A 26,218-nucleotide genomic window follows, 5' to 3' on the forward strand; every position below is an offset into this window, starting at 1 on the left:
AACTCCTGCAGGAATTCCTGAAAAAAATCCTGGAGAAATTCCTGGACGAACTCTTAAAAGAATTCCTGGGCAAACTCCTGGAGGATTTTTAGAGGAATTCCTAGAGAAATTTCCAGAGGAATTCTTGGAGAAATGCCGTCGTCTAATGCGAAACGAGAAAAAAAGTGAAGGCAAGTGGAGTGAAATTTTAAACGTGAAATTTTGCGTAATTATTCGATTTCCAGTGCTAAGGAGGAAGTTTATCGATAGTCTACATCTTTTTGCTTCCATCTAATGAGGCATCGGTAGAGGTAAGTAGGAATATCTGAAATGATTTGTGAAATGAAAATTGGTGAAAATGCCACAATCTCGCGTTTCTCAACGAATTTTGGAACTGGTCTTTATGAGATGAAAGTTTACATAGTGTTCCATCATTTGCCATCAAAATCTCAATAATGACAAATTTTGAGTTGTGCCCCTATTGCAGGACACCGACGATATCGTGCTTTGTAACAGCAGGTTAAAGTAATATGTACCTAATATCTACCAGCTGATTTTTCTTAAACCGCTTAACTTCTACCACCACCTGATAGATCAACATTTCTCTATCTGTTGATCTCTAGGAGGGCAATGTGTGCACAAACCGCTTAGCCTCGTGTAACAGCTCTCCCCCGTGACGACGACGTCAGTCAGATTCTGCGTTATTTTTTTTTTTTTTTGAATCTCACCCACTGAACGAATCCAAGGCCATTCCTCTGTGACCGACGTTGGTATGCCTTTTTGATGAACGTGCGGTTCTAGGTTAGAGGGTGAATAGAACGATTTCTGCTGCTCATTTCGTGAATACAACGGACAATATATTTACCAAACATACCGGCGCGAGTTCGATGTTTATCTTTGCCACAGAGAGCGCCGCCGTGTGCTTCGTAATGATATTGCTATATCTCACAGCACGCGATTTTTATTTTTCAGTTGACGGGGCTGATGTTTGTGGATCGACGACGAAAGAAATGTCGTTTCGTCTTCCTATGTACCTTCGATTGATCACTCTGAAAGTCAGAGTTCAGACGTTATAATTTTATCTAGTTTATCTCGCATGTGGTTTTCACCTGTTTCACTATCACTCCATTGTACAGAATCCTATTCAGAAATATCTTTCTGATAAGCACAGCCATAAACCGCAAGAAATTTAGTACGTGAAATTTATTAAACAGTCATAATTAAAAGACAAGCAAAGAGCAAATGACGCTACACTCATAGGAAGCCACCGCACCGTAAATGTGGAGCAGGTGCCTAATCAATTCAATTGTGGTTTAGTGAACGCTTAGCTCCTAGCGACGACGCTATCGACACGACGATCGTGAACTTTTAACCCTCACTGAAGGTTGTTTAATGTGCTGTAAAAAAAAGTTTGGAACCGGATCGATTGACTGGTATTAGCCACTGTTTGTAGTTTTTTTTATTGCTGTAGAGTAGAACGTTGTTTATATTAAATTAAAGCGTTCTACATCCCAAACAGTGATCATCGAATTTTATTGCGTACACACGCACTATAATCATCGAATAGGCGCATGTTGTAATACTACATGGATGGAAAACTGTTAAAATTGAAGTAGTGCGTGTTACACATACAACTTACATTTTAAGATTCATTAGAAATTATGCAAATTCTGATCGATTTTAAATGATTTGTTCAATTTGATGTCCACATCAAATTCTGATTTTATAAGACGGGCTTGGTGGTCTAGTGGCTACCGCTTCTGATTCATATGCAGAAGGTCCTGGGTTCAATCCCTGTCCCGTCCCTTTCCTCCTACTTAGTATCTTTCTATACACATTTTTCCTCCTCTCTAGATATAATACAACTCATGTATATTCACATGTTCATAGCCATCGCTAATACAGAAACGGATTGAAAAAGCCGTTTTCCTTCTTCCAAACTTTCACAACACAGTGTCTCAATCCTATTAGATAACACAAGTTATGCAATCAAGCGAAATGTGCCCGCACATCTTCAGAATTGATAAAAACACAATTCTATCACCTAACCTTACACTGCTATCCACGCACCAATGTGTGAACCTTCTGCCAACCAAGTCCCACCAACACTCCGACATCCGCATGAATTTGTGCTGACGCAGAGGAATATTCGGTCAAATATAGATACAAACTATTGCAATCATCACTTCCTTACGCTTCCCCACATTGACCTGCAACCTGACGTGGCAGGCGCCATTGTCGCCTAGAAATAGAAGATCACCAACGCTCATACACTGAAGATGCCTGCTAGTCCCCGACAGATTTCTCATTGGTTCCTTGTGTGAGTGTAGCTGGTCTGGTGATACTGGAGTAGCATCCACGGGCGATCAATCAAGCTGAAGCTCAAGCTCATATCAAATCGTTTGTTTTGTCAAGCAACAAGATGAATTTTATGACAAAACAATAATATTTAACATGAAATCATAAAGAGTATATTGGTGCAGAGGTTTTACCGATTATGTCCCGTAACGTGGGTAGATAATCTCACGTTGCGGTGTAAGATCTACCACACCAAATTTGGATCTTGCTATATGTTTTCCTGTCTAAAGTAATCAGGCAGTTATGTACATTCAAAATCCTAAGGCCTGTCCACGTTAAATTTCGAACTTGCAGAATCTAGAAAACGATGTTACAAACATCAAATTAAATACCACCCAAACATGAAGTGAAGGTCTTAGAAAAATAGAAAAATAAACATTATACATACCTACAGTTAGTTTCTGGCATCAGTAGAGAAATTTTAGTGAAAATTTTGGCCAGAAATTTCAAATTTTGGGGTCCTACTTTGCTTATTTACTAGCTAATTCTCACAACTATGTATTTTCGGTCATGTTTTACATTCTTGAATGTTTCTGATAATAAATACTTCTGATTCCAATCGAAGGAATTCCCACAATTATCATTTTTCTTCAATTATTATGCACAAATCAAAATTCATTAAATTGCAACTTTTTCAGTAATAAGGTATATTATTGATTTACGTGTTTCGATAGATTGCAGCTGTTCGAGCCCGATCATCAATATTAACTTCCTTTCTCGATCAACCTACACTACACAGGGTCTTCTCAGCTATCTAGTGTAGTATCGGTAGCGATTGTCTCAATTGGCTATGAATAACACTACGGACCGCCTATTCCGGTGGTAAGAGTTCAGCTGCCTTCTTTAGTCTCACTTGAGGCTAAATAAGGGCGGGATTATAAAGACGTTGTTCATTAGTTTAAATTTTCACCTATATGGTTTCGCATTATGCGATTTACACAGTGTATTCATTGTAGCCTCGCCTTTGGCGTTTTCCAATCGATACCGATCTGGTTTTATTGCTGCTGTTCTTTGTTGTGCTGTTATTGTAGGAATTTTATCTTACCTAGTTTGGGTATTGGCTACGGATAGGATAGCTCAGATCAATCTTTAGCATAAAACAACAGCAACGATCAATCTTTGCAGACTTATCCAGAATAGTACAGCCCAAGTGGCCTTGGTACAAAAACCTTACTTGCGTAAGGGGAATTTCTATCTAGGAAACCTTGTGAACCCGGTGTTTGCTACTTACGGTAAACATTAAATGGCAAACTCGCATGTCATGCCTCGAGCATGTGTGCTTGTCAACAACGCAATAGTTGCTACACTTATCTCTGAACTAACCACCAGAGATGTATGTACTATCACAATTTATGTATCTGTTGGAAACCTCAACAGGAAATACGTTTATTGTTTGGTTTATTTACCGCATGACGAACCATCCCCTACGGATGCTTTGAAACAAGTCATCCCATACTATACTTCAAAAGGGCTTCCGCTATTTGTTGCCAGTGACGCTAATGCTCACCATATCATCTGGGGCAGCTCAGATATTAACTTGAGAGGCTCCAGTTCGATGGAATACCTAAGTAGTACAGATCTTGCATTATTTAACATACGCAACCGCCCAACCTTCATTGCTAGAGATGAAGTGTTAGACATTACGATTTGTTCTAACAGAAAAAGTCACGAGTTGACCAATTTGCATGTGTCAGATGAAGAATCTTTATCTGATCATCGCTACATCTTTCTTGAACACTTAAATGTACTTCGCTTATTTCACGTATCAGGAATCCCGGTCAACAAACTGGGATCTCTTTACTGATTTGATTGCGGCCAAATTTCATGGATACTTACCAACTGTTGACACTCCAAGTAATTTATATGATGCCGCCCTCATCATGGAAGCTTTTGAAGAAGCTTGCCCTCTACGGTCTGTAAAGACCACAAGGGGAACCCCTTGGTGGAACTCTGATCTGGCCAAGCTCAGGAAACAATGTAGAAAGAGTCGGAACAGATGACGTTCGGCTGGATCGGAGACTTTCAGGTCGGCTCACAAGGCCTACCAAAAAGCTCTTCGGTCTGCTGAACGATTCGGCTGGAAAAAAAAACCTTTGTACAAATGATTCCAGTTCAGTGAATCAAAATTCATCCATCGCGCAACAATAACGACAATGTCGCAACCTGAATTTGTTGCGACACTCTACCCAATGCGACATACGTTTGTCCCAACTTGAACAGAATAGGACAAAGATCGTGTACCACGAGTTTAGAGATTTTTAAGCCTTACATTGTGATTTTCGAGCGGTAACTTCGAGTCGTTAAACACTGCAACGCTGCTGAAGATATATCATCACAAAAATTCGATTTTGGGTTAGTAATAGTTGATTATTCGCGAGTTAAAAAGTACGCAACAAATTCTGCTTCCGTTTTGTCTGCAACAAAAAAATTCGAGACCATGTCATTATCTGTTACCAGTGGGGATAAAGAGTAATCGCCGCGTCTTCTTTGTTGCTTGTTTTTTGCCTCTTTTGTCTGACAATTCTCTTCACTGTTCCAGTTTGAGTCAGTCGGTTGAACCAAATCCTTGCAAAATCCAAGGATTTCCAAGTGAACAAACTTCGTTTGACAAATAGCGATCTGACTTCCTCTGATGAGGAAGTTCTGGAATGCTGGGATATTACATCTTCGGATGAACCTGATGTCTTTTCTTGTAGTTATGATTCCCTGGCCTCCGCTCGGAGTATTGTAACCATAGAATCGATTGAGTGGGCACTTAATAGCTTTACTACTTTCAAATCCCCTTGGCAGATGGGATTTATCCTATTCAGAAGGGATTTGATTATTTCATGTTTTGGAAAAAATACTTGTTTGCATTTTTGCTACAGGGTATATTCCCAAATCTTGGCGGGATATTACTGTGAAGTTTATTCCGAAAGTAGGTCGTGCGTCGTATGAAGAAGCAAAAAGTTTCAGACCTATCAGGTTGACCTCCTTCCTTCTGAAATGCTTAGAACGCATTGTGGATCATCACATCCGTGATGTTCATCTGGCCAACGTGCCTCTTCATGTGAACCAACATGCCTACCAATCTGGTAAGTCCACTATGACTCTTTTACACAAGGTTGTTTACGATATTGAGAAAGCATTCGCTCAAAAGCAATCTTGTTTGGGTGTTTTCTTGGATATCGAGGGAGCTTTTGACAATGTTCCTTTCGATGCCATATTGGAAGCCGCTCGGAGTCATGATATATCTTCAATAATTTTCAATTGGATTCATCAAATGCTCAAAAATCGATATCTCTTCTCGACATTGCGTCTAGCAGGGATTAGGAAATTGAGTGTTTGTGGATGCTTCCAAGGGGCAGTCTTGTCACCGCTTTTGTGGAATCTCCTACTTATGGTTTTGCCGAAGACTCTTTAGCATTGTTAGTTGGTATGTGTATCACCACCCTTTTCGACCTGATGCAAAGCGCTCTAAAGGTAGTTGAGGGTTGGTGTCGCCAATATGGCCTTTCGATTAATCCGAGTAAAACATCTATTGTTCTTTTTACGGAAAGGCGTAACCGTAATGGCGTTCGACCTTTGCATCTCTTCGATTCTGAAATCGATGCGACTGAACAGGTAAAGTACGTTGGAGTCATTCTTGATTCCAAGCTTTCCTGGACACCTCACATTGAATCAAGAAAGCTTGTATGGCCTTCGGGCAATGCCGGCGAACCTTTGGTACAACTTGGGGTCTTAAACCCAAGTATATCAAATGGATCTACACAACTGTTGTTCGGCCAATATTGGCTTATGGATGTCTTGTGTGGTGGCAAAAGGGCGAAATGAGAACGATCCAATCGAAGTTAGGCCATCTGCAAAGGATGTGCTTAATGGCGATGTCTGGAGCGTTCTCTTCAACTCCTACGGCAGCGTTCGAAGTTCTCTTTGACGTTGCTCCACTACACATTCATCTCAAACAAGAAGCACTTTCTTGCACTTACCGTCTACGGGTACTCGGTTCCTGTGAATCGCACATCAACACACACCTCGTTGTTTCCACTTTTGGTGAATTGGGACAAAGTTGTCCTTGCTCCAAGTGATCTTACAAATGCTTATAATTTTCCATATAGGACATTTTGCACGAAATTCCCTTCCCAGGAAGGGTGGACATTTGGATATCTGGAAAGAAGTATTTCAGACGCCATCGTATGTTACACTGATGGCTCCCTTCTCGAAGGTCGAACAGGCGCTGGTGTCTACTCTCGTGAGCCAAGGCTACATCAGTCTTGCTTCACTTGGTAGACATTGCACTGTTTTTCAGGCTGAATTTTTTGCTCTTATGTGCGGAGTGCAATCAGCACTTCAGCAGCACGTGATGGACAAAGTCTGTGCTGTTCTGTTCAGATAACCAGGCTGCTAGAAAAGCACTTGCTTCGGCCAACTCCAGGTCGAAGATACTTATCGCTTGTCGAACTCAAATCGAGGAGCTGAATTCAGCAAACACTGTTCACCTTGTATGGGTACCTGGCCATTCCTTCATCGCCAGAAGTGAAATGGCTGAAGAGTTAGCTCGCACTGGAGCATCACATGACTTCATTGGCCCTGAGCCAGCTATTCCGGTATCAAAGTGCTGGATAAAGCTTCAAATTCACATCTGGGCTGCCACTCAACACAAACAATACTGGAATAGTTTGAAGTTATGTCGTCAAACAAAATTGTATTGTATTGAGTCATCTCCAGGGGTGACGAAGTATCTAACCAATCTGTCCAAGCAAAATTGCAACATGATGGTCGCAACATTAACTGGCCACTGCCGACTCAGCTATCACATGGCGAATATTCAGCAAGCTGATTCACTTGCATGTGATAGCTGTGATTCATTGTGGAACTTCATATCATTTGATATGCAACTGTTTTTGCGCAACTGCGTTTTCGAGTACTCGGTAAACACTTATTAAGTGAAACAGACTTCAGAAACCCGAATCTTCAGGATATTCTGATGTTCTTACCTGCTGTGGTAAAGAACTATAGGACACATTCTACCGTGACGATACATCGTTTTGACGCCTTTTTTGTCAGATTTTTCACTATAACTCGTAAATTCGACAGTTTACGGTCGAATTTACGAGTTATAGTGAAAAATCTGACAAAAAAGGCTGTAAAGTTAAAACGTTGTTACCTCACGGTAGAATGTGTCATACTCTCTTTACTCTTTATGCGTTTTTTTAGCTCCCTTTTCAGGGAATCAATTGTGGTGCGCTTATGCGTTAGTACTCTCTTCCAGGGTATCTTTTCCTTCTTTTTTGCCCAGGTAGATGATGAAATATGCTTTAATTATGGCGATGGCACAAATGGCCCAAATGAAGGATATCTTGCCTCTGGAGCCGGCCTTCTGAGACCTGATTGATCAGCGGGAAAGTAATAGAGGCGACAAGTGAATATGAAATAGGCAAGATGGACCAACCCATGATCTTAGCCTGACAAAAGAACAAAAAAAAGTGAATATGAACCAGTGACAGAGATAAAGTTCTGCAAGATCTTGTTAGATTTGGGATGCCTGACACGTTAGATAAAGCTGTTCAACTGGCCATACAATATTGCCACTCACGCAGTGCTACCGGGTTAAACCCTCAACCTTTTCGACTGGCCTTAAGAGACGTAAAACACCACTTCGGATTGTGATAAACAATGTTGAACGTGTTGAAAAAAATATTGTTTATGAAATATAAACTACAGGTACATGCCTACAATGTGGAGCCTCGTAGCCGTGCGGTTAGGGTCACCAAGCTTCTAATCACACCATGCTATGGAGTGAGGGTTCGATTCCCGCTCCGGGCGATGAAACTTTTCGTGAGAATAGTTTCTTCTCCGTATCCACTGGTGCATGCTCCGTGTGTCCCTTGTCTAGTGTTTAAGTTTCATTCAGTCTGTGCAGCCTCTGGCTGAAGACGGTGTCCGCGTCTTTTTTTTTTTAAATAAACGGAACGAAGAAATAAATTTCGTAGTAAAAGGAATTCTGGTAAACGATCGTTCAGTTGAAATGGGAGTGAGCTGGCCGAGAACAGCGTTTCCTCAAACAATGTGATCATAACTTCACTAAGGCCATATCCAGAAATTACATCATCGGTGCCGTAATCGGTTGTTTTCGAATAGTATGAATTTGGGAGCGTGAGATTACTTATTACACTCATACCCTAGACTAGATAAATAACTCCTAAAAAACAATGCATTGTTCAAGTTTTGTCATGCAAATCTGATTCTTAAAGAGATTGCAGAAGCTGTACACCTATATCATGATGAACAGCTACCACCCTATAAAAACTTGTTTTCATGACGCAAGCCATTCAAATATTGTATTAGAAAATATGTCGTTGGCTGCTTCTGCGTCACTCGACAAAGTTTTCCACTTTTGGAGTGATACCTACTTTTATTTTAATAACAATGTAGATATAATACGCAGAAGAGCTCTTATTCGGAAGTATTTGTCTAACCGTTGACATCGTCAACACTTTAGCAAACACCTCATCTCATGTTGACACATGACATTTTTACTTGAAATTATGAAGTTCAAATACAAGTGCGTACATTATCATCACCAAACCTTCCTCCATCCAAAAATTACATTCGGAAATCAAAGCCAAGAAAAATTACACTGCTCTACTCACCTACGATTCATCTTCCACGTCGCTAATCTAGTCGCGGCCGCCATGTCCTTATCTCGAGTTATTTCAGGAACCTAAATTCTCGCTTACAATCACACACACGTGAGCCCCGCGCGAAATTGAATCCCAAAACAAGCCGCGAGCGCCCGCCACAGACGATTTGAATCTTCACAGCACTGCCACCGGTCAGTGTGCGCCACCGCCGCCGCCCTTGAAAATTTGAATCATTTCACTTCCGACGCGTCGCCGTTGCGGGAATCATTTATCAAACACTACTGCAACAATTCACACATTCCCTGTCGATTGTCGGTTGGTTGTCGCGGTTTTTTTGCTGCCGTATTTACTCTGCTTTCGATTGACCAGTACCTATAGTATAGACACAGGCACAGTGAGACCCAGTGCGGTGTGTGGCACTTGAAATGCTCAAGTCGTCCTATCTTCAGAAAACTCGAATAATCACATCGTTTGCGTCACTCTCGTGTGTTGTGCAGCACTTCGTATCGTTGCCGTCTTCTGTACTATCAGCCACTCTGCGATGGGGAAACGATAAGCGAAATTCCGAATTCAGCCACCTTCAGCACGGCAAAAGGTTTGATAGTCTTCTAAAACGAAAAAAAATAATGCGGTAGCTTTTAGAATGGATTCATAAAATAATTAGCTAAAACTTAAGAACTTTAAGAATGGATTCATAAAATAATGAACTAAACTGAAAATGAGTTATTAGAAACGAAGCCATTTCCCATTGAGAATACACGAAAGACCATAGTTTTCTATGGATTGTTAAACATTTTGTAATAAAGTTTAACACCACGTAATCGTTTATGCACTGACACCAGCGAACAAAAAGGACTTGCGATTGGAAACTCGGTACGTGGAACTGCCGATCTCTCAACTTCATTGGGAGAACCCGCAAACTCGCCGATCTACTGAAGCTTGAAAATGCCCTTTCCAGTCTTGACAAAATTCAAATACAACTATTTGATCTTGTCCGACGTTTCGGTCTCAATTAGGACCTTCCTCAGGGACTCAATTATTGCCTAGTTTTCGTCCATTTTTTTATCGAACAATGACAATTTTCCCACACAGCAGTTAACGGTTGGGATTCGGTAACTGTGGAAAAACCCTTTCGGATTTTTACCGCTCTGGAACTTGAAACATTGCGCTTGACCGTAAAGCAATGGTGATCGATCAAGCGCAAGGTATCAAGTTCCAGAGCGGTAAAATTCCGGAAGAGTTTTTCCACAATTACCGAATCCCAACCGTTAACTGCTGTGCGGGAAAATTGTCATTGTTCGATAAAAAAAATGGACGAAAACTCGGCAATAATTGAGTCCCTGAGGAAGGTCCTAATTGAGACCGAAACGTCGAACAAGATAATATAGCAGTATTTGAATTTTGCCAAGACTGCAAGAGCCATTTTCAAGCTAAAATCTATCGCAGTGCATCGTAGCGCTGCAGGAGGTGTGTTGGATAGGATCCATGGTGCGAACGTTTAGAGGTAATCATACCATCTACCAGAGCTGCGGCAACACAAGCGAGCTGGGAAAAGCTTTCATCGTCATGAGTATTATGCAGAGGCGCGTGATTGGTTGAAGGCCGATCGACGAAAGAATGTGCAGGTTGAGGATCAAGGGCCGATTCTTCAACTTCAGCATAATGAACGTGCCCAGCCAACACTCCGTGGGCACTGATGATGACAAGGACGCATTTTACGGGCAGCTCGAACGCGAGTACGACCGCTGCCCAAGCCACGACGTCAAGATCATCACAAGGGAGTTAAACGCTCAGGTAGGCCAGGAGGAGGAATTCAAATCGATGATTGGCAAGTTCAGCGCCCACCAGCAGACGAACGAAAACGGCCTACGACTCATTCATTTCAACACCTCCAAAAACATGGCCATACGTAGCACATTTTTTCAACATAGCCTCCCTTATCGTTACACCTGGGGTCACCACAGCAGACGGAATCTGAAATGGACCACGTTTTGATTGACGGACGCCACTTCTTCGACATTATCGACGTCAGGACCTATCGTGGCGCCAACATCGACTCCGACCACTATCTGGTGATGGTCAAACTGCGCCCAAAACTTTCAGTCATCAATAATGTACAGTACCGGCGACCGCCACGGTACATCCTAGAGCGACTAAAACAAGCGGATGTCGCCTCAGCATACGCGCAGAATCTCGAGGCCGCCGAGGGCGAGCTCAATGAGGCCCCTCTAGAGGACGGCTGGCGTACAGTGAAAGCAGTCATCAACGATGCAGCTGAGAGCACTATCGGGTACGTGGAACGGAATCGACGGAACGAATGGTTCTACGAAGAGTGCAAAACGGTTTTGAAGGAGGAGAACGCAGCGCGGGTGGTAATGCTGCAGCAAGGGACCCTACAGAACGTGGAACATTACAAACATAAGCGGAAACAGCAGACCCGCCTCGTGCCACGAGCCGGAATGTGCAGGGATAAAGACGGAGGCCTCTTGACGGACGGACGTGAGGTGATCTAAAGGTGGAAGCAGCACTTCGATCAGCCCCTGAATGGCGTGGAGAACGTAGGCACGGAGGACCATGGCAACGGAGGAAACGACGATGCCAGTGCAGCGGAGAACGGAAATGAACCAACTCCCACGCTAAGGGAAGTTAACGATGCCATTCATCAGCTCAAAACCAACAAAGCAGCTGGCAAGGATGGTATCGCAGCTGAACTCATCAAGATGGGCCCAGAAAAGTTGGCCACTTGTCTGCACCGGCTGATAGTCAGGATCTGGAAAACCCAACAGCTGTCGGAGGAGTGGAAGGGGTAATCTGCCCCAGATCATCTTCCGTCGTCTGTTACCTAAAACAAATGAATTCGTGGGAAGTTATTAAGCCGGCTTCATCGACGGGCGGTCGACAACGGACCAGATCTTCGCTGTACGGCAAATCCTCCAGAAATGCCGTGAATACTAGGTCCCAACGCACCACCTGTTCATCGACTTCAAAGCGGCATACGACAGTATCGACCGCGCAAAGCTATGGAGCATCATGGACGGTAACGGCTTTCCTGGGAAGCTGATTAGACTGATTAAAGCAACGAAGGACGGTGTGCAAAACTGTGTAAGGGTTTCGGGTTAACTATCCAATTCAGTCAAAACTCGCCGGGGACTGCGACCAGGTGATGGACTCTCATGCCTACTCTTCAATATCGCTCTGGAAGGTGTGTTGCGATGAGCAGGGCTCAACAGCCGGGGAAGGATTTTCACAAAATCCGGCCAATTTGTTTGCTTTGCGAACGACATCTGGCGATAATGTGCCACGCCAGAACATTTGGAACTGTGGCAAAGCTGTACACCCGTCTGAAACGCGAAGCAGCTAAGGTCGGACTGGTGGTGAATGCCTCAAAAACAAAGTACATGCTGGTAGGCAGAACCGAATACGACCGGATCCGTCTGAGTAGTAATGTTATGATAAACTGGGATACCTTCGAGGTGATGGAGGAATTCGTCTACCTCGGATCCTTACTGACGGCTGACAACGTGAATCGTGAAATTCGAAGGCACATCATCAGTGGAAGTCGGGCCTTCTTCGGGCTAAAAAGATTCAGCCACGCACCAAATGCACCATGTACAAAACGCTAATAAGGCCGGTGGTCCTCTACGGACACGAGACTTGGACCATGCTCGAGAAGGACCTGCAAGCACTCGGAGAAGGATGAACCACGTGTTCGCTGTACTTTACGGCGAATCCAGCATCCTAAAGGTGGTCAAATCCGGAAGGATACGATGGGCAGGGCATGTTTGAACAAGCTTTATCATGTAACTATTGTTTTCGCTCTGTTTGGCTCTAAACAAGTATAAATTGATGTTTTTTGAATAGTTGATTCTCTCATTCTCAATCTCTCACTAAAATTACACTCGTGTTGGGGATCAAACAAGCTGACGTTTGGCATGTGTCGTTTGACAATTGCTTTGTAATGTTGATGATCTTTCAGCCGTAAAACGATGCAAGTACAACATCAGATTATCATATCCCCTCCAAAGAGGTGATCGTCATTGTGGCGGCCATTAGTGCTCGTTAAAAGCAGAATATTTATAGGCAGAGTGTGCCAGTTATCGCCGTAGTGGTTCTCTATTTGGCCATAGTGGTTATTTGAGATAATTCAAAATTTTGCAGCATTCTAAGAGTGTTAATAGTCCTGTTCAACGACGTAGGTTGTACTTGCTCGAACTTGCTTCATCCCGCTCTTTCCCGTAAGTTGACAAATGGGTAAGAGTAGGATGCAGCAACTTCGAGCAAGTTCAACCTACGTCGTTGAACTGGACTAATGATAAGATAAATTCAATTTCTTTCTACTAAAACTCTCATAGTTGGTCAAAGCTTGCAAATTTTCTAAATTTCCACCATGACCAAATAGGGAACCACTAAGACGATATCTGGTACACCTACCCTAGCAGGTCTTAAAACAGTCTACAAAAGCATTTCCTGAATTCACTCCTCATTTTTCTTCTTCTTATGTTTTCTTCTTCAGTCAAATTGAGAGATCTTAAAAATCTAAAGAACTAGTCGAGGATTTTTCTAATAAAGCTAGTTTGTTTATTAGCCGTTGGGCATCCTCTTGAAATATACATATACCATAACTCGTTTAACGAAAAAGTTTATTTTACCGGTAGTTTAAGAATTAGGATAAGTGTTCCAATTATTATGGCTATAGTACCAATTATTCGCCATAGTTGATTTTCACCTTTTAAGGACGTAAATCAACAAGAAAAAAAATTGAGAACAGATCACGTTCACAAAAGATGGTTGCAGTCATTTAAACTCCACATTTTATTTAAATTATGGTAGAAATAAATACTTTCCTTGCACTCTTCGCCATAGTGCACCAGTTATGGCTAATCCCATAAGGAATGCATGCAAATAGTGCAAAAAGGAACCGAAGTTAAAAAATGTATACATAACTGGTACATGGTTTCTATCATTGTTTGCTAATAGTATTCAGTTTAGAAATTAGGAAGATTTAGTCAAATTGATAAAAATATTTTGTTTATATTGCGACATTTAGACTCGGTCGAAATTCATTACCATCACAGTCGAATTTCGCACACTACTTCGCAGCGGCTGGCATACACAAGTTCGGTTAAGTTCATGACAGGGGCGTCGGATGCACAACAGGTAAACGAAATAAGTTAAATTAGTGTGAAATTTCGCTGAGAAATGAAGATTCAGTAAATTCTCAAATTATCACAGTAGTCTAAACATTAATTAGAAACCCAATAGCTATAGGTAAATATGTAACTTATAAAGAAAGCACTCCTCCTTTGACTAGACATGTGAATGATTTGCAGATAATACTAGATAACTAATATTTGTAATATGGGTAATTCTCGCTGAGACCGGCCCACTATTTACACCTTGTCTTCAAAAATGTTTAAGGTGCCGATTTTCTGAAAGCCCTCACCTAAAAAGTAAGAAAAATGCATTTGGTTACTCAAATTGATGGACCCCCCGTTAGTTAGAGCCACAACAATTTTTGCTGACCCCTCGATTTTGGTCAAATGGTGACTCACTTAAACCGTTATAACTCGAAAGTTTCTCCAACAACCACCTCAAAACGAATTGTTGTTGAAAAGAGGTAATATAGAGCTACTATTTACAATAATAAAAAGTTGGGTCGGCCATATTGATTTTGGCCGCCATCTTGGATTTTTATACCAAATCATTTTTTCGCCATCAGGGCAACCACCGATTTTCAAAATTTTTGCATCAATTGAAAGCTGGGACATTTATACATAACATATCAAAAAATTAGAGATGTATTTTTCTTCTTTCAAAAGTTATCTGCAGTTTTGTAAATTAAGCCACGTTTTCTCCATACATTTCCATGCGCACCGGCAACGACATGCAACAGCATCCGAGATTACGCCTGCATGTATACACAAAAGGCGCGTGTCGCAAAATTTGGCCAATTCGGAGGTTCGTTTCCGTTTTTGACTGTTTCTCAATGATGCGGGCATTGTTTTTATAACTTTTTTAGTGTTTTGAAAAGCTTAAACCTTCAGCTTTCCATTAGTGGGTTCAAAATTTAAATTCGTGTTCGTAAACACTGCGAAATAACGGTGCATTTATGCACCGGGCCCAGTGCGCAAAAGTGGCATGGTTTGCAAAACGGCAGATAACTTTTGAAAGAAGAAAAAGACATCTCTAATTTTTTGATATGTTATGCATAAATGTCCCAGCTTTCAATTGATGCAAGAATTTTGAAAATCGGTGGTTGCCCTGATGGCGAAAAAATGATTTGGTATAAAAATCCAAGATGGCGGCCAAAATCAATATGGCCGACCCAACTTTTTATTATTGTAAATAGTAGCTCTATCTTTCCTCTTTTCAACAACAATTCGTTTTGAGGTGGTTGTTGGAGAAACTTTCGAGTTATAACGGTTTAAGTGAGTCACCATTTGACCAAAATCGAGGGGTCTGCAAAAATTGTTGTGGCTCTAACTAACGGGGGGTCCATCAATTTGAGTATCCAAATGCATTTTTCTTACTTTTTAGGTGAGCGCTTTCAGAAAATCGGCATCTTAAACATTTTTGAAGACAAGGTGTAAATAGTGGGCCGGTCTCAGCGAGCATTACCCATATGTAACCTGTAACTGAAAAATAAACAAGTTCTTGAAAAAAAAAATCATTGTCACACCACACACTTGACAAACCTTTCATTTAATGAACTCTCGACACCTGGCCAGGTCCTTACGATCAGCGGGGATGGAGAGGAAATGTTGATTAGATATCTACTCAGAATATGTCCAAGAACTTGGCCGACTTCATAGATATCTGGAGTTGGATATGATATAGGATTTAATGGAGTGCTTTCCTTGGCGAAAAAGCATATGAGAAAATATCATGGTTTAATCATTTACCTGGTTATCATTGAAAAAGTAAACATAAGCATTGAGCAAGTCGCACAAATTTCGAGGGTAGTACAGCCCTAGATCACAGTTATGAGGATTGCCTCCTTCCCGTCGGATACCAAAACACAAAGATTGGAGACTTATCTCTGACTTCTCGACAAGACTGACGCAATCCTCCAACAGTCGAGAGTTGTCCTTTCCTCGTCTTTGTGACTGCTGAGGAATGCGAAAGGATGGTTAGTTAGACACCTAAGAAGAATGTAGAAAGTTTCACGATCTCTCAGGCCTAGTTGTCAAGGGGATATGGGTTTGTTAGTGGAAGGGTCCTCCAAAGGATACGGTTCGTCAACGTTCAGGCACACCATTATTAGACTGCTTCGAATTAGTTATCTGCCCAATACGTCCTGGCTTCCTCGTCATCTTAGTGGCATTTATTTAAATTACTTGATTTTTCGGTTAAGAATCTGATTCCGCGGTGCCTTGACTTACCAGAACACAAACTCAAAAATTTAAAAATAGGGTGACAGTAGTTTTCAGTTTGGTAGACCTAACTCCATAATGCAACCCAAAAAGATCTACCTCCGTTACGATCGAGCATATTTTAAACCCCCTCAACCATTCATCCATAAGCACGGGTTGCCTGACACCTAGGATTGGGGTTCTCTGTTTGGTGGACTTTACCCCCAGATAATGGCACAAATGTCCCAAATGGAGGATAACGTGCCTCTGGAGCCGGCCTTCTGATTACCCCCGGAACCGGGGGTCGGTAGTGCTATTTTAAGCCAGCAGCAACAAGGGCAACTACACACCTTAAAAACTCGCCAATTGTTGCACACTTGTTTTTCTTATGGCGTGTGGAATAACTGGCAAGTTTTTAAAATGGGCAACAATTGGCAATTCACCCTACTTGGATTACTCTGACTTAACGAATTTTTGAAAAACGCCTGCCCTATAAAGAAATTATTTTGAACAGTGTAAATACAATATTAACACTGCTTATACCAACAGGATTTTTGTAACGAAAAGTACCGACAGGCAAAAAAATTGATTTTTTTTGCACATCCATATTTTAGGAGTTAGGGGAACTTACGTATTTTCGGCCGTTTTGTTCTCTTCGTCATGGGGGGTTTTTTGAAACTTGTTGATCTCAAAGTTGGCCTCAAATCCTTCCCAACCAAGCTGAGTTATATGCCCAAATTTCAGGCAATTTGGACCATAAAAACCCCCCATGACGAAGAGAACAAAACGGCCGAAAATACCCTTTGTCACCCTATTTAGTGAACCAAATTTCAATCTTTTTGCGTTATCGGAATCCTACACTATCATAGCAAGGTGTAATGAATGCCGATTGGAATTTCATGCAGCTTCCGCTGAGAACGAGGCGAATACATTAGTTCCACATTGTTAACTTCTTCCAGTTCCTTTTTGTTCCCAGATTGGTTATGAGTACCAGAGATCTCGCTACAAAGACATGATACACTGAAGTTTTTTTTACGACGGTAATGGTACCGCGTAAAAAACCGCGTTATTTAAAAAAAAAAAGACGTCGTAAAAAACCGCGTTATTTCAAAAAAAACGTCGTAAAAAATCAAGTCACGGTAGATCTGATCCTGACTATTTTACACGTGTTTTTGAAAAATCGCGCATTTATTTTACGACAGTGTTTGAAAAAAACGCGGTTTTTTTAGGACGGACCGCGTAAAAAAACCGCGTGAAAAAACGGCGTAAAAAAATCGCATTAAAAAACTTCAGTGTACTCATAATTAATCTGGGAACGAAACGAAACCGGAAGAGGATAAAAATGTGGAACTAATGTATTCGTCTCGTTCTCACCAGGAGCTGCATGAAATTCCAATCGGCTTTCACTACGCACCTTTCTATGATAGTGATGGATTCCGATAACGCAAAAAGATTGGAATTTTGTTCACTAACTCCTGAGATATGGATGTGCAAAAAAATAGTTCCAAGTTTTACCTGTCGGTACTTAGCGTATTAAATAAGTTGTAGCCGTACCATGTTCTAGTAATGAGTACATTAATGCATAATTTGAACTAGGTACCATTCATGTGATACTAAGCTGATGTACTTGGTCCACTCTGACTGAACATAAAAATTGAAAGATGTAGTTTTCAGTGTAATAAAAAATATCAAATTTGAAACTCCCACTTCACAAATACAATACTCCTTGTCGTCTTTCTTGTGCATCAATTTGTCATCGAATTCAAATTCTTAAATTTTGAGTGCGTTGGTTTTAGTTTTTTTCGAAAATCCTTGAGTCAGAGTGGATCAAGTGCAATCAATTACTAAGTCATCGCTCGGTTTCATAAACAGTTATGAGGATTTATGGGAAAAGTTCAAGAAAATTTATTCAAAGCTTAAAATTTACAAAGCTGTAAATTTTAAAGTCGGGGTTTCACGAAATTAGGAAAAGGCACGCTCTGACTTAAAGCCGACCTAGAACTTCTAGAACAATATGTGAAAAGTGAGATACAGCTACATATTGTGAAATTCAGCTTATCCCGTTCCTCCCCTCTACTCGTCAAATTGCATAAAAATCATTTCAAAGAAGCCAATTTGGTATTATATATATTAGTAGATTTTTTTTTAATGTTAGTCAAAAGTTTGTGCCGCGTTTCCATTTGGAGTTTCTGAATAAATTTACAATTTCTCGATAGTTACAGACTGTTATAGATAACTTTTTCGTGACATCAATAATATTCTTATAATTTCTCTCATAATTTGTGTTTGAATTTATAAAACAACATTCCTCTGAAGATGTTGTTCAAAACATGTGCACTAGCTCTGATCATCCACGAGTTTTTTTTTTGTCAGAAATGCGAAGGAGATTCATTTAAAACCCCATCTAAGAATACCACATTTATAATATTTTCTGAAACTACAGTGTATCAAACAATTGTCCGTACAGCAATTTTTTGGTCAAAATTATTTTTCATTTAAATGACTATAACTTTTTTATGCGTCAATCAAAAACGCTGAAATTTTGACCAATTATAACCCATATATTAAAGCTCCATTGGTAAAATTTTGATCGAGATCGAATAAGTTTTCTGAAAGTCATAGAACTTTTAGTAAAACTTATAAAATTTTTGAATACATTTTTAAAACATTATATCTCAATATGTATTCGATGAAACTTTTTCAATTTTTTTCGTGTTACAGCTTATACCTAAGGCTTTCATATTCAGCTTCGTTTAAGGTTTTATATTCACTACAAAAAATATGAAAAATTTGTATATGTTCAGAGTGTCATTTGGAAATTTATCATATTTTAATCAATAAAAGTGCCAAGTGTTTTCACCTTTTTTAAACTACCTGAATGATATATTTTTATACAGGACCTACTAAACTACATATGAAGAGTAGGTCCTATGGATTTTTCGTTCAGGTTATGCACTTTTATTGGTGGAAAACGTTTGGCAGATTATATGTGTCAAATATGATAAATTTTTAAATATCGTCAACTACATACGCACATTTTTCATATTTTTTGTAGTGAATATAAACCCCAAACATGGCTGCATATGAAAGCCTTAGGTATAAGACGTAACACAAAAAAAAATAGAAAAAAATTCATCGAGTACATATTGAGATATAATGTTTTAAAAATGTGTTCAAAAATCTTGAAAGTTTTACTAAAAGTTCTGTAACTTTCAGAAATTTTATTCGATCTTGCTCAAAATTTTACCAATGGTGCTTCAATATATGTATTATAATTGGTCAAAATTTCAGCATTTTTGATTGACGTATAATAAAGTTATAATCATATAAATGAAAAATAATTTTGACCAAAAAATTGCTGTACGGACAATTGTTTGATACACTGTAAAATCTGGAAGAAAATTGTCCTAGTTTTTTTTATTTCATTCTCTTGAATTCAAATAAACTCAAATAAATTCATTACATTTTTTTCTATGAGATTGGTTATTACATTCCAGAAGCGCGTAATTGCTATCAACCCCATTATCTTGTGACAAAGCTGAGGACTGTAATTTCATTTTACCCGCACAGACTATCTGCGCCATGTAGAGAAGGAGTATTTCATCCTTTTACTGACACATGGTGGATTGCCTTGGAGGGGTACAATATGAACCACATCTTTAAATGAGGAGGATACTGTTTCCGAAATTAGTTACGTATTTTCGAAATGTTGGTGCATAAATACCAATAATATGATATGTAAAAGTTCTGCAGATCTTTTCATCTTTCTGGAATTATGTTTCAACTGGTAGGGTAAATGTACCAATAGTGGTGCTATTAGTAGCTCCTTGTAGTAAAATAATTTAATAAAATTGATAATACCACAAAACAAAAAGACTGAAAATGTCAGTCGATAGATTTTCACTTAAATTTGTTAGGAAAAATGTAAAAACCATTGTTTATTTAAGTTTTTGCTAATAAATCACTTGCACCAACTATAGGTACGCGGTTCCTATTATGGAGGTAAAATTTAACAATGGTTCCTATAGTGGCACATCCCTTTGAATTCTTATGAGACCCACCACCATAGGAACACTACCACCACTATAGGTGCAAAGGAGCAAAAAAAATAAGGAAAATAATTGTTTAAAATAGGTTTTTCGGCAAATAATATACACAAAACTGTCTTAATGTTATTAATTAGTTATTATGCATCCATTAAAAATGTCATTTGCTAGCTTTTTGGTCGAAATAGTGCTAAATTGCCACTACCACCACTATTGATACTACCTCCAGTAAGGGAGCTTTTACGCTACAGTACTAACATATCAGCGTATTTTCCGTTTCGCATTTATGTTATCCATTACAAGAATATTCTAGAACGATCGAGATCCAAACCCGTCACCCTCATAAATAGTTGTACGTTTTATCATCAGAGCTGTCTAAACTCATTAAGCTGGGTTAGATGCTTGACAAATATTTTGTTTTTGATAATCTATGTTGTTCGGTGATAATTGAATATCTTCAATTGTTCACACATGATGAACAACGAATTAAATATTTAGAATATAGATTATCAACGAAATTTAGCAATATAAAATCTAAGAACTTTGAAAAATCTACTACAATCACTGTGAAGGTCTTCAACTGAATAATTCAAACGGAAAATGGCTTCACTAAAACAACTGATCAACAGCTTTTCACTTTGTTACGGGGCAGGTAGATCATAAAACAACAACACAAACCTTTTTCCGAAAAACACACTCTGTTCTCTAAGTCCCAGTAGTCAGAACAGATCATTCTTGCACGAGCATCATCACTTAACTTTCCCCTCTGTTGCTTCTGATGATGGAAAATTACGAAGATCACGAGGAAAAATTCACCCACCTCCCGGTCCTTTTAAACTGAAGAAAATTCGAAAAAAAAAAAAAAAAACACTCGCGCCGGAAAATCTACACACCGGATCAAATCAGACACAACACCACCGCACCGTACCGTCGGACGTCCGAGTCCGAAAGATTGATAACACCAACCGGTCGGGGCAATGAAAACCTTTACGACGAGATAGACGGAAAGAAGCACGAATCCATTCCGAACGCCACCGTAGCGACCGACGAACTGAATGGAGTTTTCACGCCGGCCGCGCTACGATGCGTTGCGATTGCGAGCGATGATGGTCAAGAACGACGCGACGGACGTGGAGCAGCCAGCCAGCAGCCAGTCAGTCAGTCCGTCAGTCGGTTGGTACGGGAAAGAAAGACACACGATAATCATCTACCAAACAGACGGCCGCACAGTTGTTCGGAGGGGTGGCGCAGGTGAGCAAAATTGAAGCGCGATGCGTGAGTTGAATTTGAATTGATATTATCGTAGTGCATCGATACAATTGATCGAACATTGCTTTGGTAGAATGAGCCCAATTCTAGGCTCATAAATACGCTGAATTAGGCGTACGCGAAGTACAAAATATCTTCGTTCACAGGTCTGGGTGTGACAAGTCGCTCAAAATGTGCAAAAATGATCGAACAGCGGCACGCGAGTAAATCAAAGGGGTGTCAAAGCCTTCTTGTATTAATCGGATCTCTTGCAAAAACCTGCTTTTTAGGGCCGTTGTCCGATAACATGCCCTGCCCATCGTATCCTTCCAGCTTTTGCGCCCTTCCGAATGCCAGGTTCGCCGTAGAGTGCAGAGTGCTCGTGGTTCATTCTTCACCACTACACATCTGCTGCACACCGCCAAAGATGGTCCTAAGCACCCGACGCTCGAATCAGCGTTGTACCATTTGGTGCGAGGGTGAAGCTTTTCCGGCCGCAGGCTCTTGTGGAGCCCTTAGTTGGCCCGACTCCCACTGATGATGCGCCTTCGTATTTCGCGGCTAACGTTGTTGTCTGCCGTAATTAGGGATCCAATGTGGACGAAATACTCCATCACCTCTAAAGTGTCGCAGTCTATCGTAACACTTTTTTTTATCAGTATTAACGAGATTTTTAGCCCTAGGCTAGTTCATCTCGGGACCCACGCTTTACTTCCCTTCCGAAGGAAGAACTCACATTTTGTGAGTTTGTCGGGAGTGGGATTCGATCCCAGGTCCTCGGCGTGATAGTCAAATGTTCTAACCATCACACCAGGCCCGCTCCACGATATCGTAACACTGAAACAATGGTAGACGTGTGCACCGCCACACCATAAATAAATAAATAAATAAATAAAAATTCTTCTGCAATGGCTCCAATGATTACTTATAAATTCCATAAATGAAGCCACACAAAAAAACGTCCATTTTTTAACCCCTCCTCCCTATGGCACACTTTTTGTATGGGACATCCTCTGAAATTTAAGTTTGGGTTTTCACACTTTTCAGAACCCCTCCCTTTTCAAAGCGTGGCGTAGTTTATGGGCTATCCCCCTTCAGAAATAACTCCAAGAATTCTATTAACAAAGAAATCCCAGCGTTGTTTCAGTAATTCCTCGATCGATTGCTTTGAAATTTTTTTCTGGGTTGCTTCTATACATTTCCTCATGGAGTAAATTCTCCTGAAGTTCTTTATTGATTTTTTAAATTGATTCCAGTAGGTATTCTTTCAGTAATTTCTACAGAAATTCGTACAGAGATTCCTTCATGAGTTCCTCCGGATATTCCTCCATGTATTTCACCAGAAATTTGTGCAACGCCGTGGTCGTGCGGCTAGTGTCACCAAGCTCTTAATCGCATCGTGCTAAGGAGCGCGGATTCCCACCGCAGCTATCAGGAAAAGTTTTCGGATGTATCACCAGGCATTGCATGCTAGTGCGTTGTCTAGTGTCGTGGTTTCTTCAAAGATCGAAAAAGCTCACTGGAAGCATGAAACGTGTCCTTGTCTTTTTTAATTCCTCCTGGATTACTTAAAAGGATAACTTCCGGAATTTTTACTCGGATTCCTTAAGAAATTCAGAAATTTCTTCAGAAACAATTCCTAGAAAGTTTTACGTGAATTCCTTTGGAAATTTCTCATGGGCTTTTCTGGGAACCTTTACAAAAGTTTAAGTATTTCTATAGACATTCTTTCAGAAAATTCCTTAGGATTCTTTCATATAATCCTCTAGGGATTTGTTTAAGAATAAAGCCAGAGATATCTGCAAGAATTAAATAGACAATTTATTAAAAAAAAAACTCTTTCAAAATCTATGTATTACTTACTAGCTGTTCCGGCAAACGTCGTTCTGCCTGCCTATTGTGTTTTTGACATGCAGCTCAGTAGAAAAATGCCCCGTAAAATTGATTTTCAAAATTACTCGTTTTTGGTGCGTTCCCGGTCGATTTTCCCAATTATTTTTTCGTACGAACACGTCGGAGCCCTGCACGAATGGAACACTGAAATAATGGTGTAGATCCGTTGGCCCGTTCCCGAGCCTATTCATGACATACAAACACCATTATTTTCTTATTCATATAGATAGATTATTTGGACTCCATCTAAAACTTACTTAGGAGTTCCTTCAGAAATATCACTTAAGACTCCTTCAGTAGCTTGAGGATTTTTCTTGGATATCAGTAAGAAATTACATAAAAAAAATCTACGGATTTTTTTTTAATTTTCAGAATTTCAGCGATTGAAAATTGCCAACAAGGGAACTTTTTTCCAAAATCACAATCCCGAAATAATGTGACGGCTATGGGGTTGACTGGTGGAGGCTTATTATTTTCCTGTAATTCAAATTATTTGTTCAACGGTTACAATATTAACAACAGCCCGAGTTTACAGGCAAACAGTCTACGGTTCGTGCTAACTTACGTTTAGTCCAGGTTTTGGGGGTTTTTATGTCCAGTGTCAATCAATTCTGTGATCAAGTTTAATGTAAGTCGGAGTTCAAGTCGTTGCCTAATTATGCTTAGCTGTTGGTGATCTGTATGTCTAATCATGGCCCAGGCCGTACTACTTATCCGTACCATAATTTAGGATAGATTTAAGTATTTGCATGTGTTTTCATTCATAAGCTTTTTTACCGCATAAGTTCATAGGTTCCATCAAATTTAGGTTAAGTAGACGATATAGAGTGCTTGAAATGTTCCTGCCAAACTGCACAACGCATTAACCCGTTAACGCCCACGGTGTCTCACAATTTAAATCTTCAAACAAATTTGTTATCAAAGGTCAAGTTCCAATAAAATAAGCATAATTTGACGAAAAAAATGGAAGTCTATGGTGTAGTTCCAAAAAAATTCTTCATTGTAGGTCCTCAATATCTGATAATTTTCTCGAGTTCTATTTCAGCATAACTTCTACGCTATCGATATATTCTGATCCGTATAGATACATTACAGCTCTAAACAAGTGAGAAAGATAATAACCACTCAAAAAGAGTAGAAAAAAGACTTATAAATTGGGGCAGACTTATAACCCGAAAAACGCCTAAAAGTGTGCAATGTATGGTTCTTGTAATTTCATGTAGTTTCGTCTGCAGTATTCATCATTTCTCATTTTTATTAACAAATCAAATAAAGAGAGCTCACTATGCGCAGCATAACCAAACGTTAAAATACTGTAGAAGTTAGATTTTACACAGATAATGATTTCTAATAAAGTAATTGAGTTTTTCCTTCAGCACCCTACAAACTCTCTTAACGTTATCACCATACGAAAACCTTTTAGAAATTTTGCATGTTTTAAAAAGAAAATCGTGTTAAGTACTGTTCCTTTTAATTTGTATTCTTTGACAGATACGTATTTCGACCTTAACTATAAGGTCGTATTCGGTGTCTCGTACTTACAGGTATTCCACAAACACGCCCAGGTTCGTCTTCATTCCATGTTTTGATATAAAATTTCAACCAGATATACTGTACACGGATTCTTCATTTATGTTTGTACTATTCCATTATTTTTTATTCGTGAACAATGTGTGTGTTTTATGGTGTTATTCTGGGCACTATCAAAGTAACATCGAAAAGATAATGTGTCTTTCGGCTACATGAAAATGCCCAAAAATTCAATTTCATTGGATCTACCAATTACAATTTAGAATTACGTACATAAGTCTGAAAAACATAACGCTGGGGGAAGAACATTCCCGGTAGAAATCCCCCGAAGGAATCCTGGGAGGATTTACAGAAAGAATTCTGAGAGGTATATCTGGTAGACTTCTGAGGGAATCTCAGCGGAAAGTTTGGTAGGAATTCCTGAAATAATCACAGAAGAAATATCGGGAGCAATTGCTGTATAAATACCGAGCGAGGATCTCGGCTCGTGGAAACAATTCCATTAGGATTCTTTGAATATGTTTCAACAAAACACAATGAAAGTATACTAAAATGAATCTGTGAACTAATTCCAGAAGAAATCCGTGAAAGAATACTGGTTAAAATTTCTGAAAGATTCCTGTCAGGATTTTCTAATGCAATTCTGGCTGAAATCCCTGAAGTTATTCCTGAAGGAATCTCGTAAAGAATACCTGATGGAATCCTTGGAGACATCATGACAAAAATGCCGGCCAGAAGCTAAGCAGGCATCCCTGCAAGAACCATAGAAGATGTCTCTATGATCTAGGATTGCCTGAAAAAAAATCTCGGGAGAAACATATATTTTTCAAATTTTTTTCGAATATCATCAGGAATCCTGGAAGCAGTCTTTGAAGGAATTCCAGCACAAATCCTTGAAGGAATGCAGAAAAAAATAACTAAGAGATTGATTGATTTGTCTATATTAAAGAGACTTCAGCCCTTGGCTGGTTCGTCTCTAGATAACTAAGAGAATCCTTTCAGGATTTTCCAAAGCAACCCCTGTAAAAGTCCCTGAAGAGAACTCCGGTGCAATCCGTACAACAATCTTGGAAGCAATATCTGAAGGAATCCCGGGAATAAACCTGGGAAGATTCTCGAAAGGAATGCCTTAAGAAACCCTGGAAAGAATTCCTAAAGGTATCTCAAAAAAGAACCTCAGCTCATCTAA

The 26,218-nt window shown here is 39.9% G+C and overlaps 1 protein-coding gene across 2 annotated transcripts in view; it reads right to left on the minus strand.

The window, feature by feature from the left end:
* The window catches only part of LOC115261348 (atrial natriuretic peptide receptor 3), a 147,193-nt gene extending 125,610 nt beyond the window's left edge, over window positions 1–21,583 (minus strand). The window contains exons 1-2 of one of the 2 annotated variants that reach the window (XM_062856044.1): window positions 21,037–21,583; window positions 8,970–9,565 (exon numbers count right to left, since the gene is read on the minus strand). The gene's annotated coding sequence lies outside the window, so the exon portion shown is untranslated. Of the gene's footprint in view, window positions 1–8,969; window positions 9,569–21,036 lie in introns of both variants that reach the window. The other variant, XM_029862822.2, reaches the window with a different exon arrangement.
* Between the last annotated feature and the right edge of the window lie 4,635 nt (window positions 21,584–26,218).

The sequence above is a fragment of the Aedes albopictus genome, chromosome 3, assembly GCF_035046485.1.
Source record: "Aedes albopictus strain Foshan chromosome 3, AalbF5, whole genome shotgun sequence".
Taxonomy (NCBI): domain Eukaryota; kingdom Metazoa; phylum Arthropoda; class Insecta; order Diptera; family Culicidae; genus Aedes; species Aedes albopictus.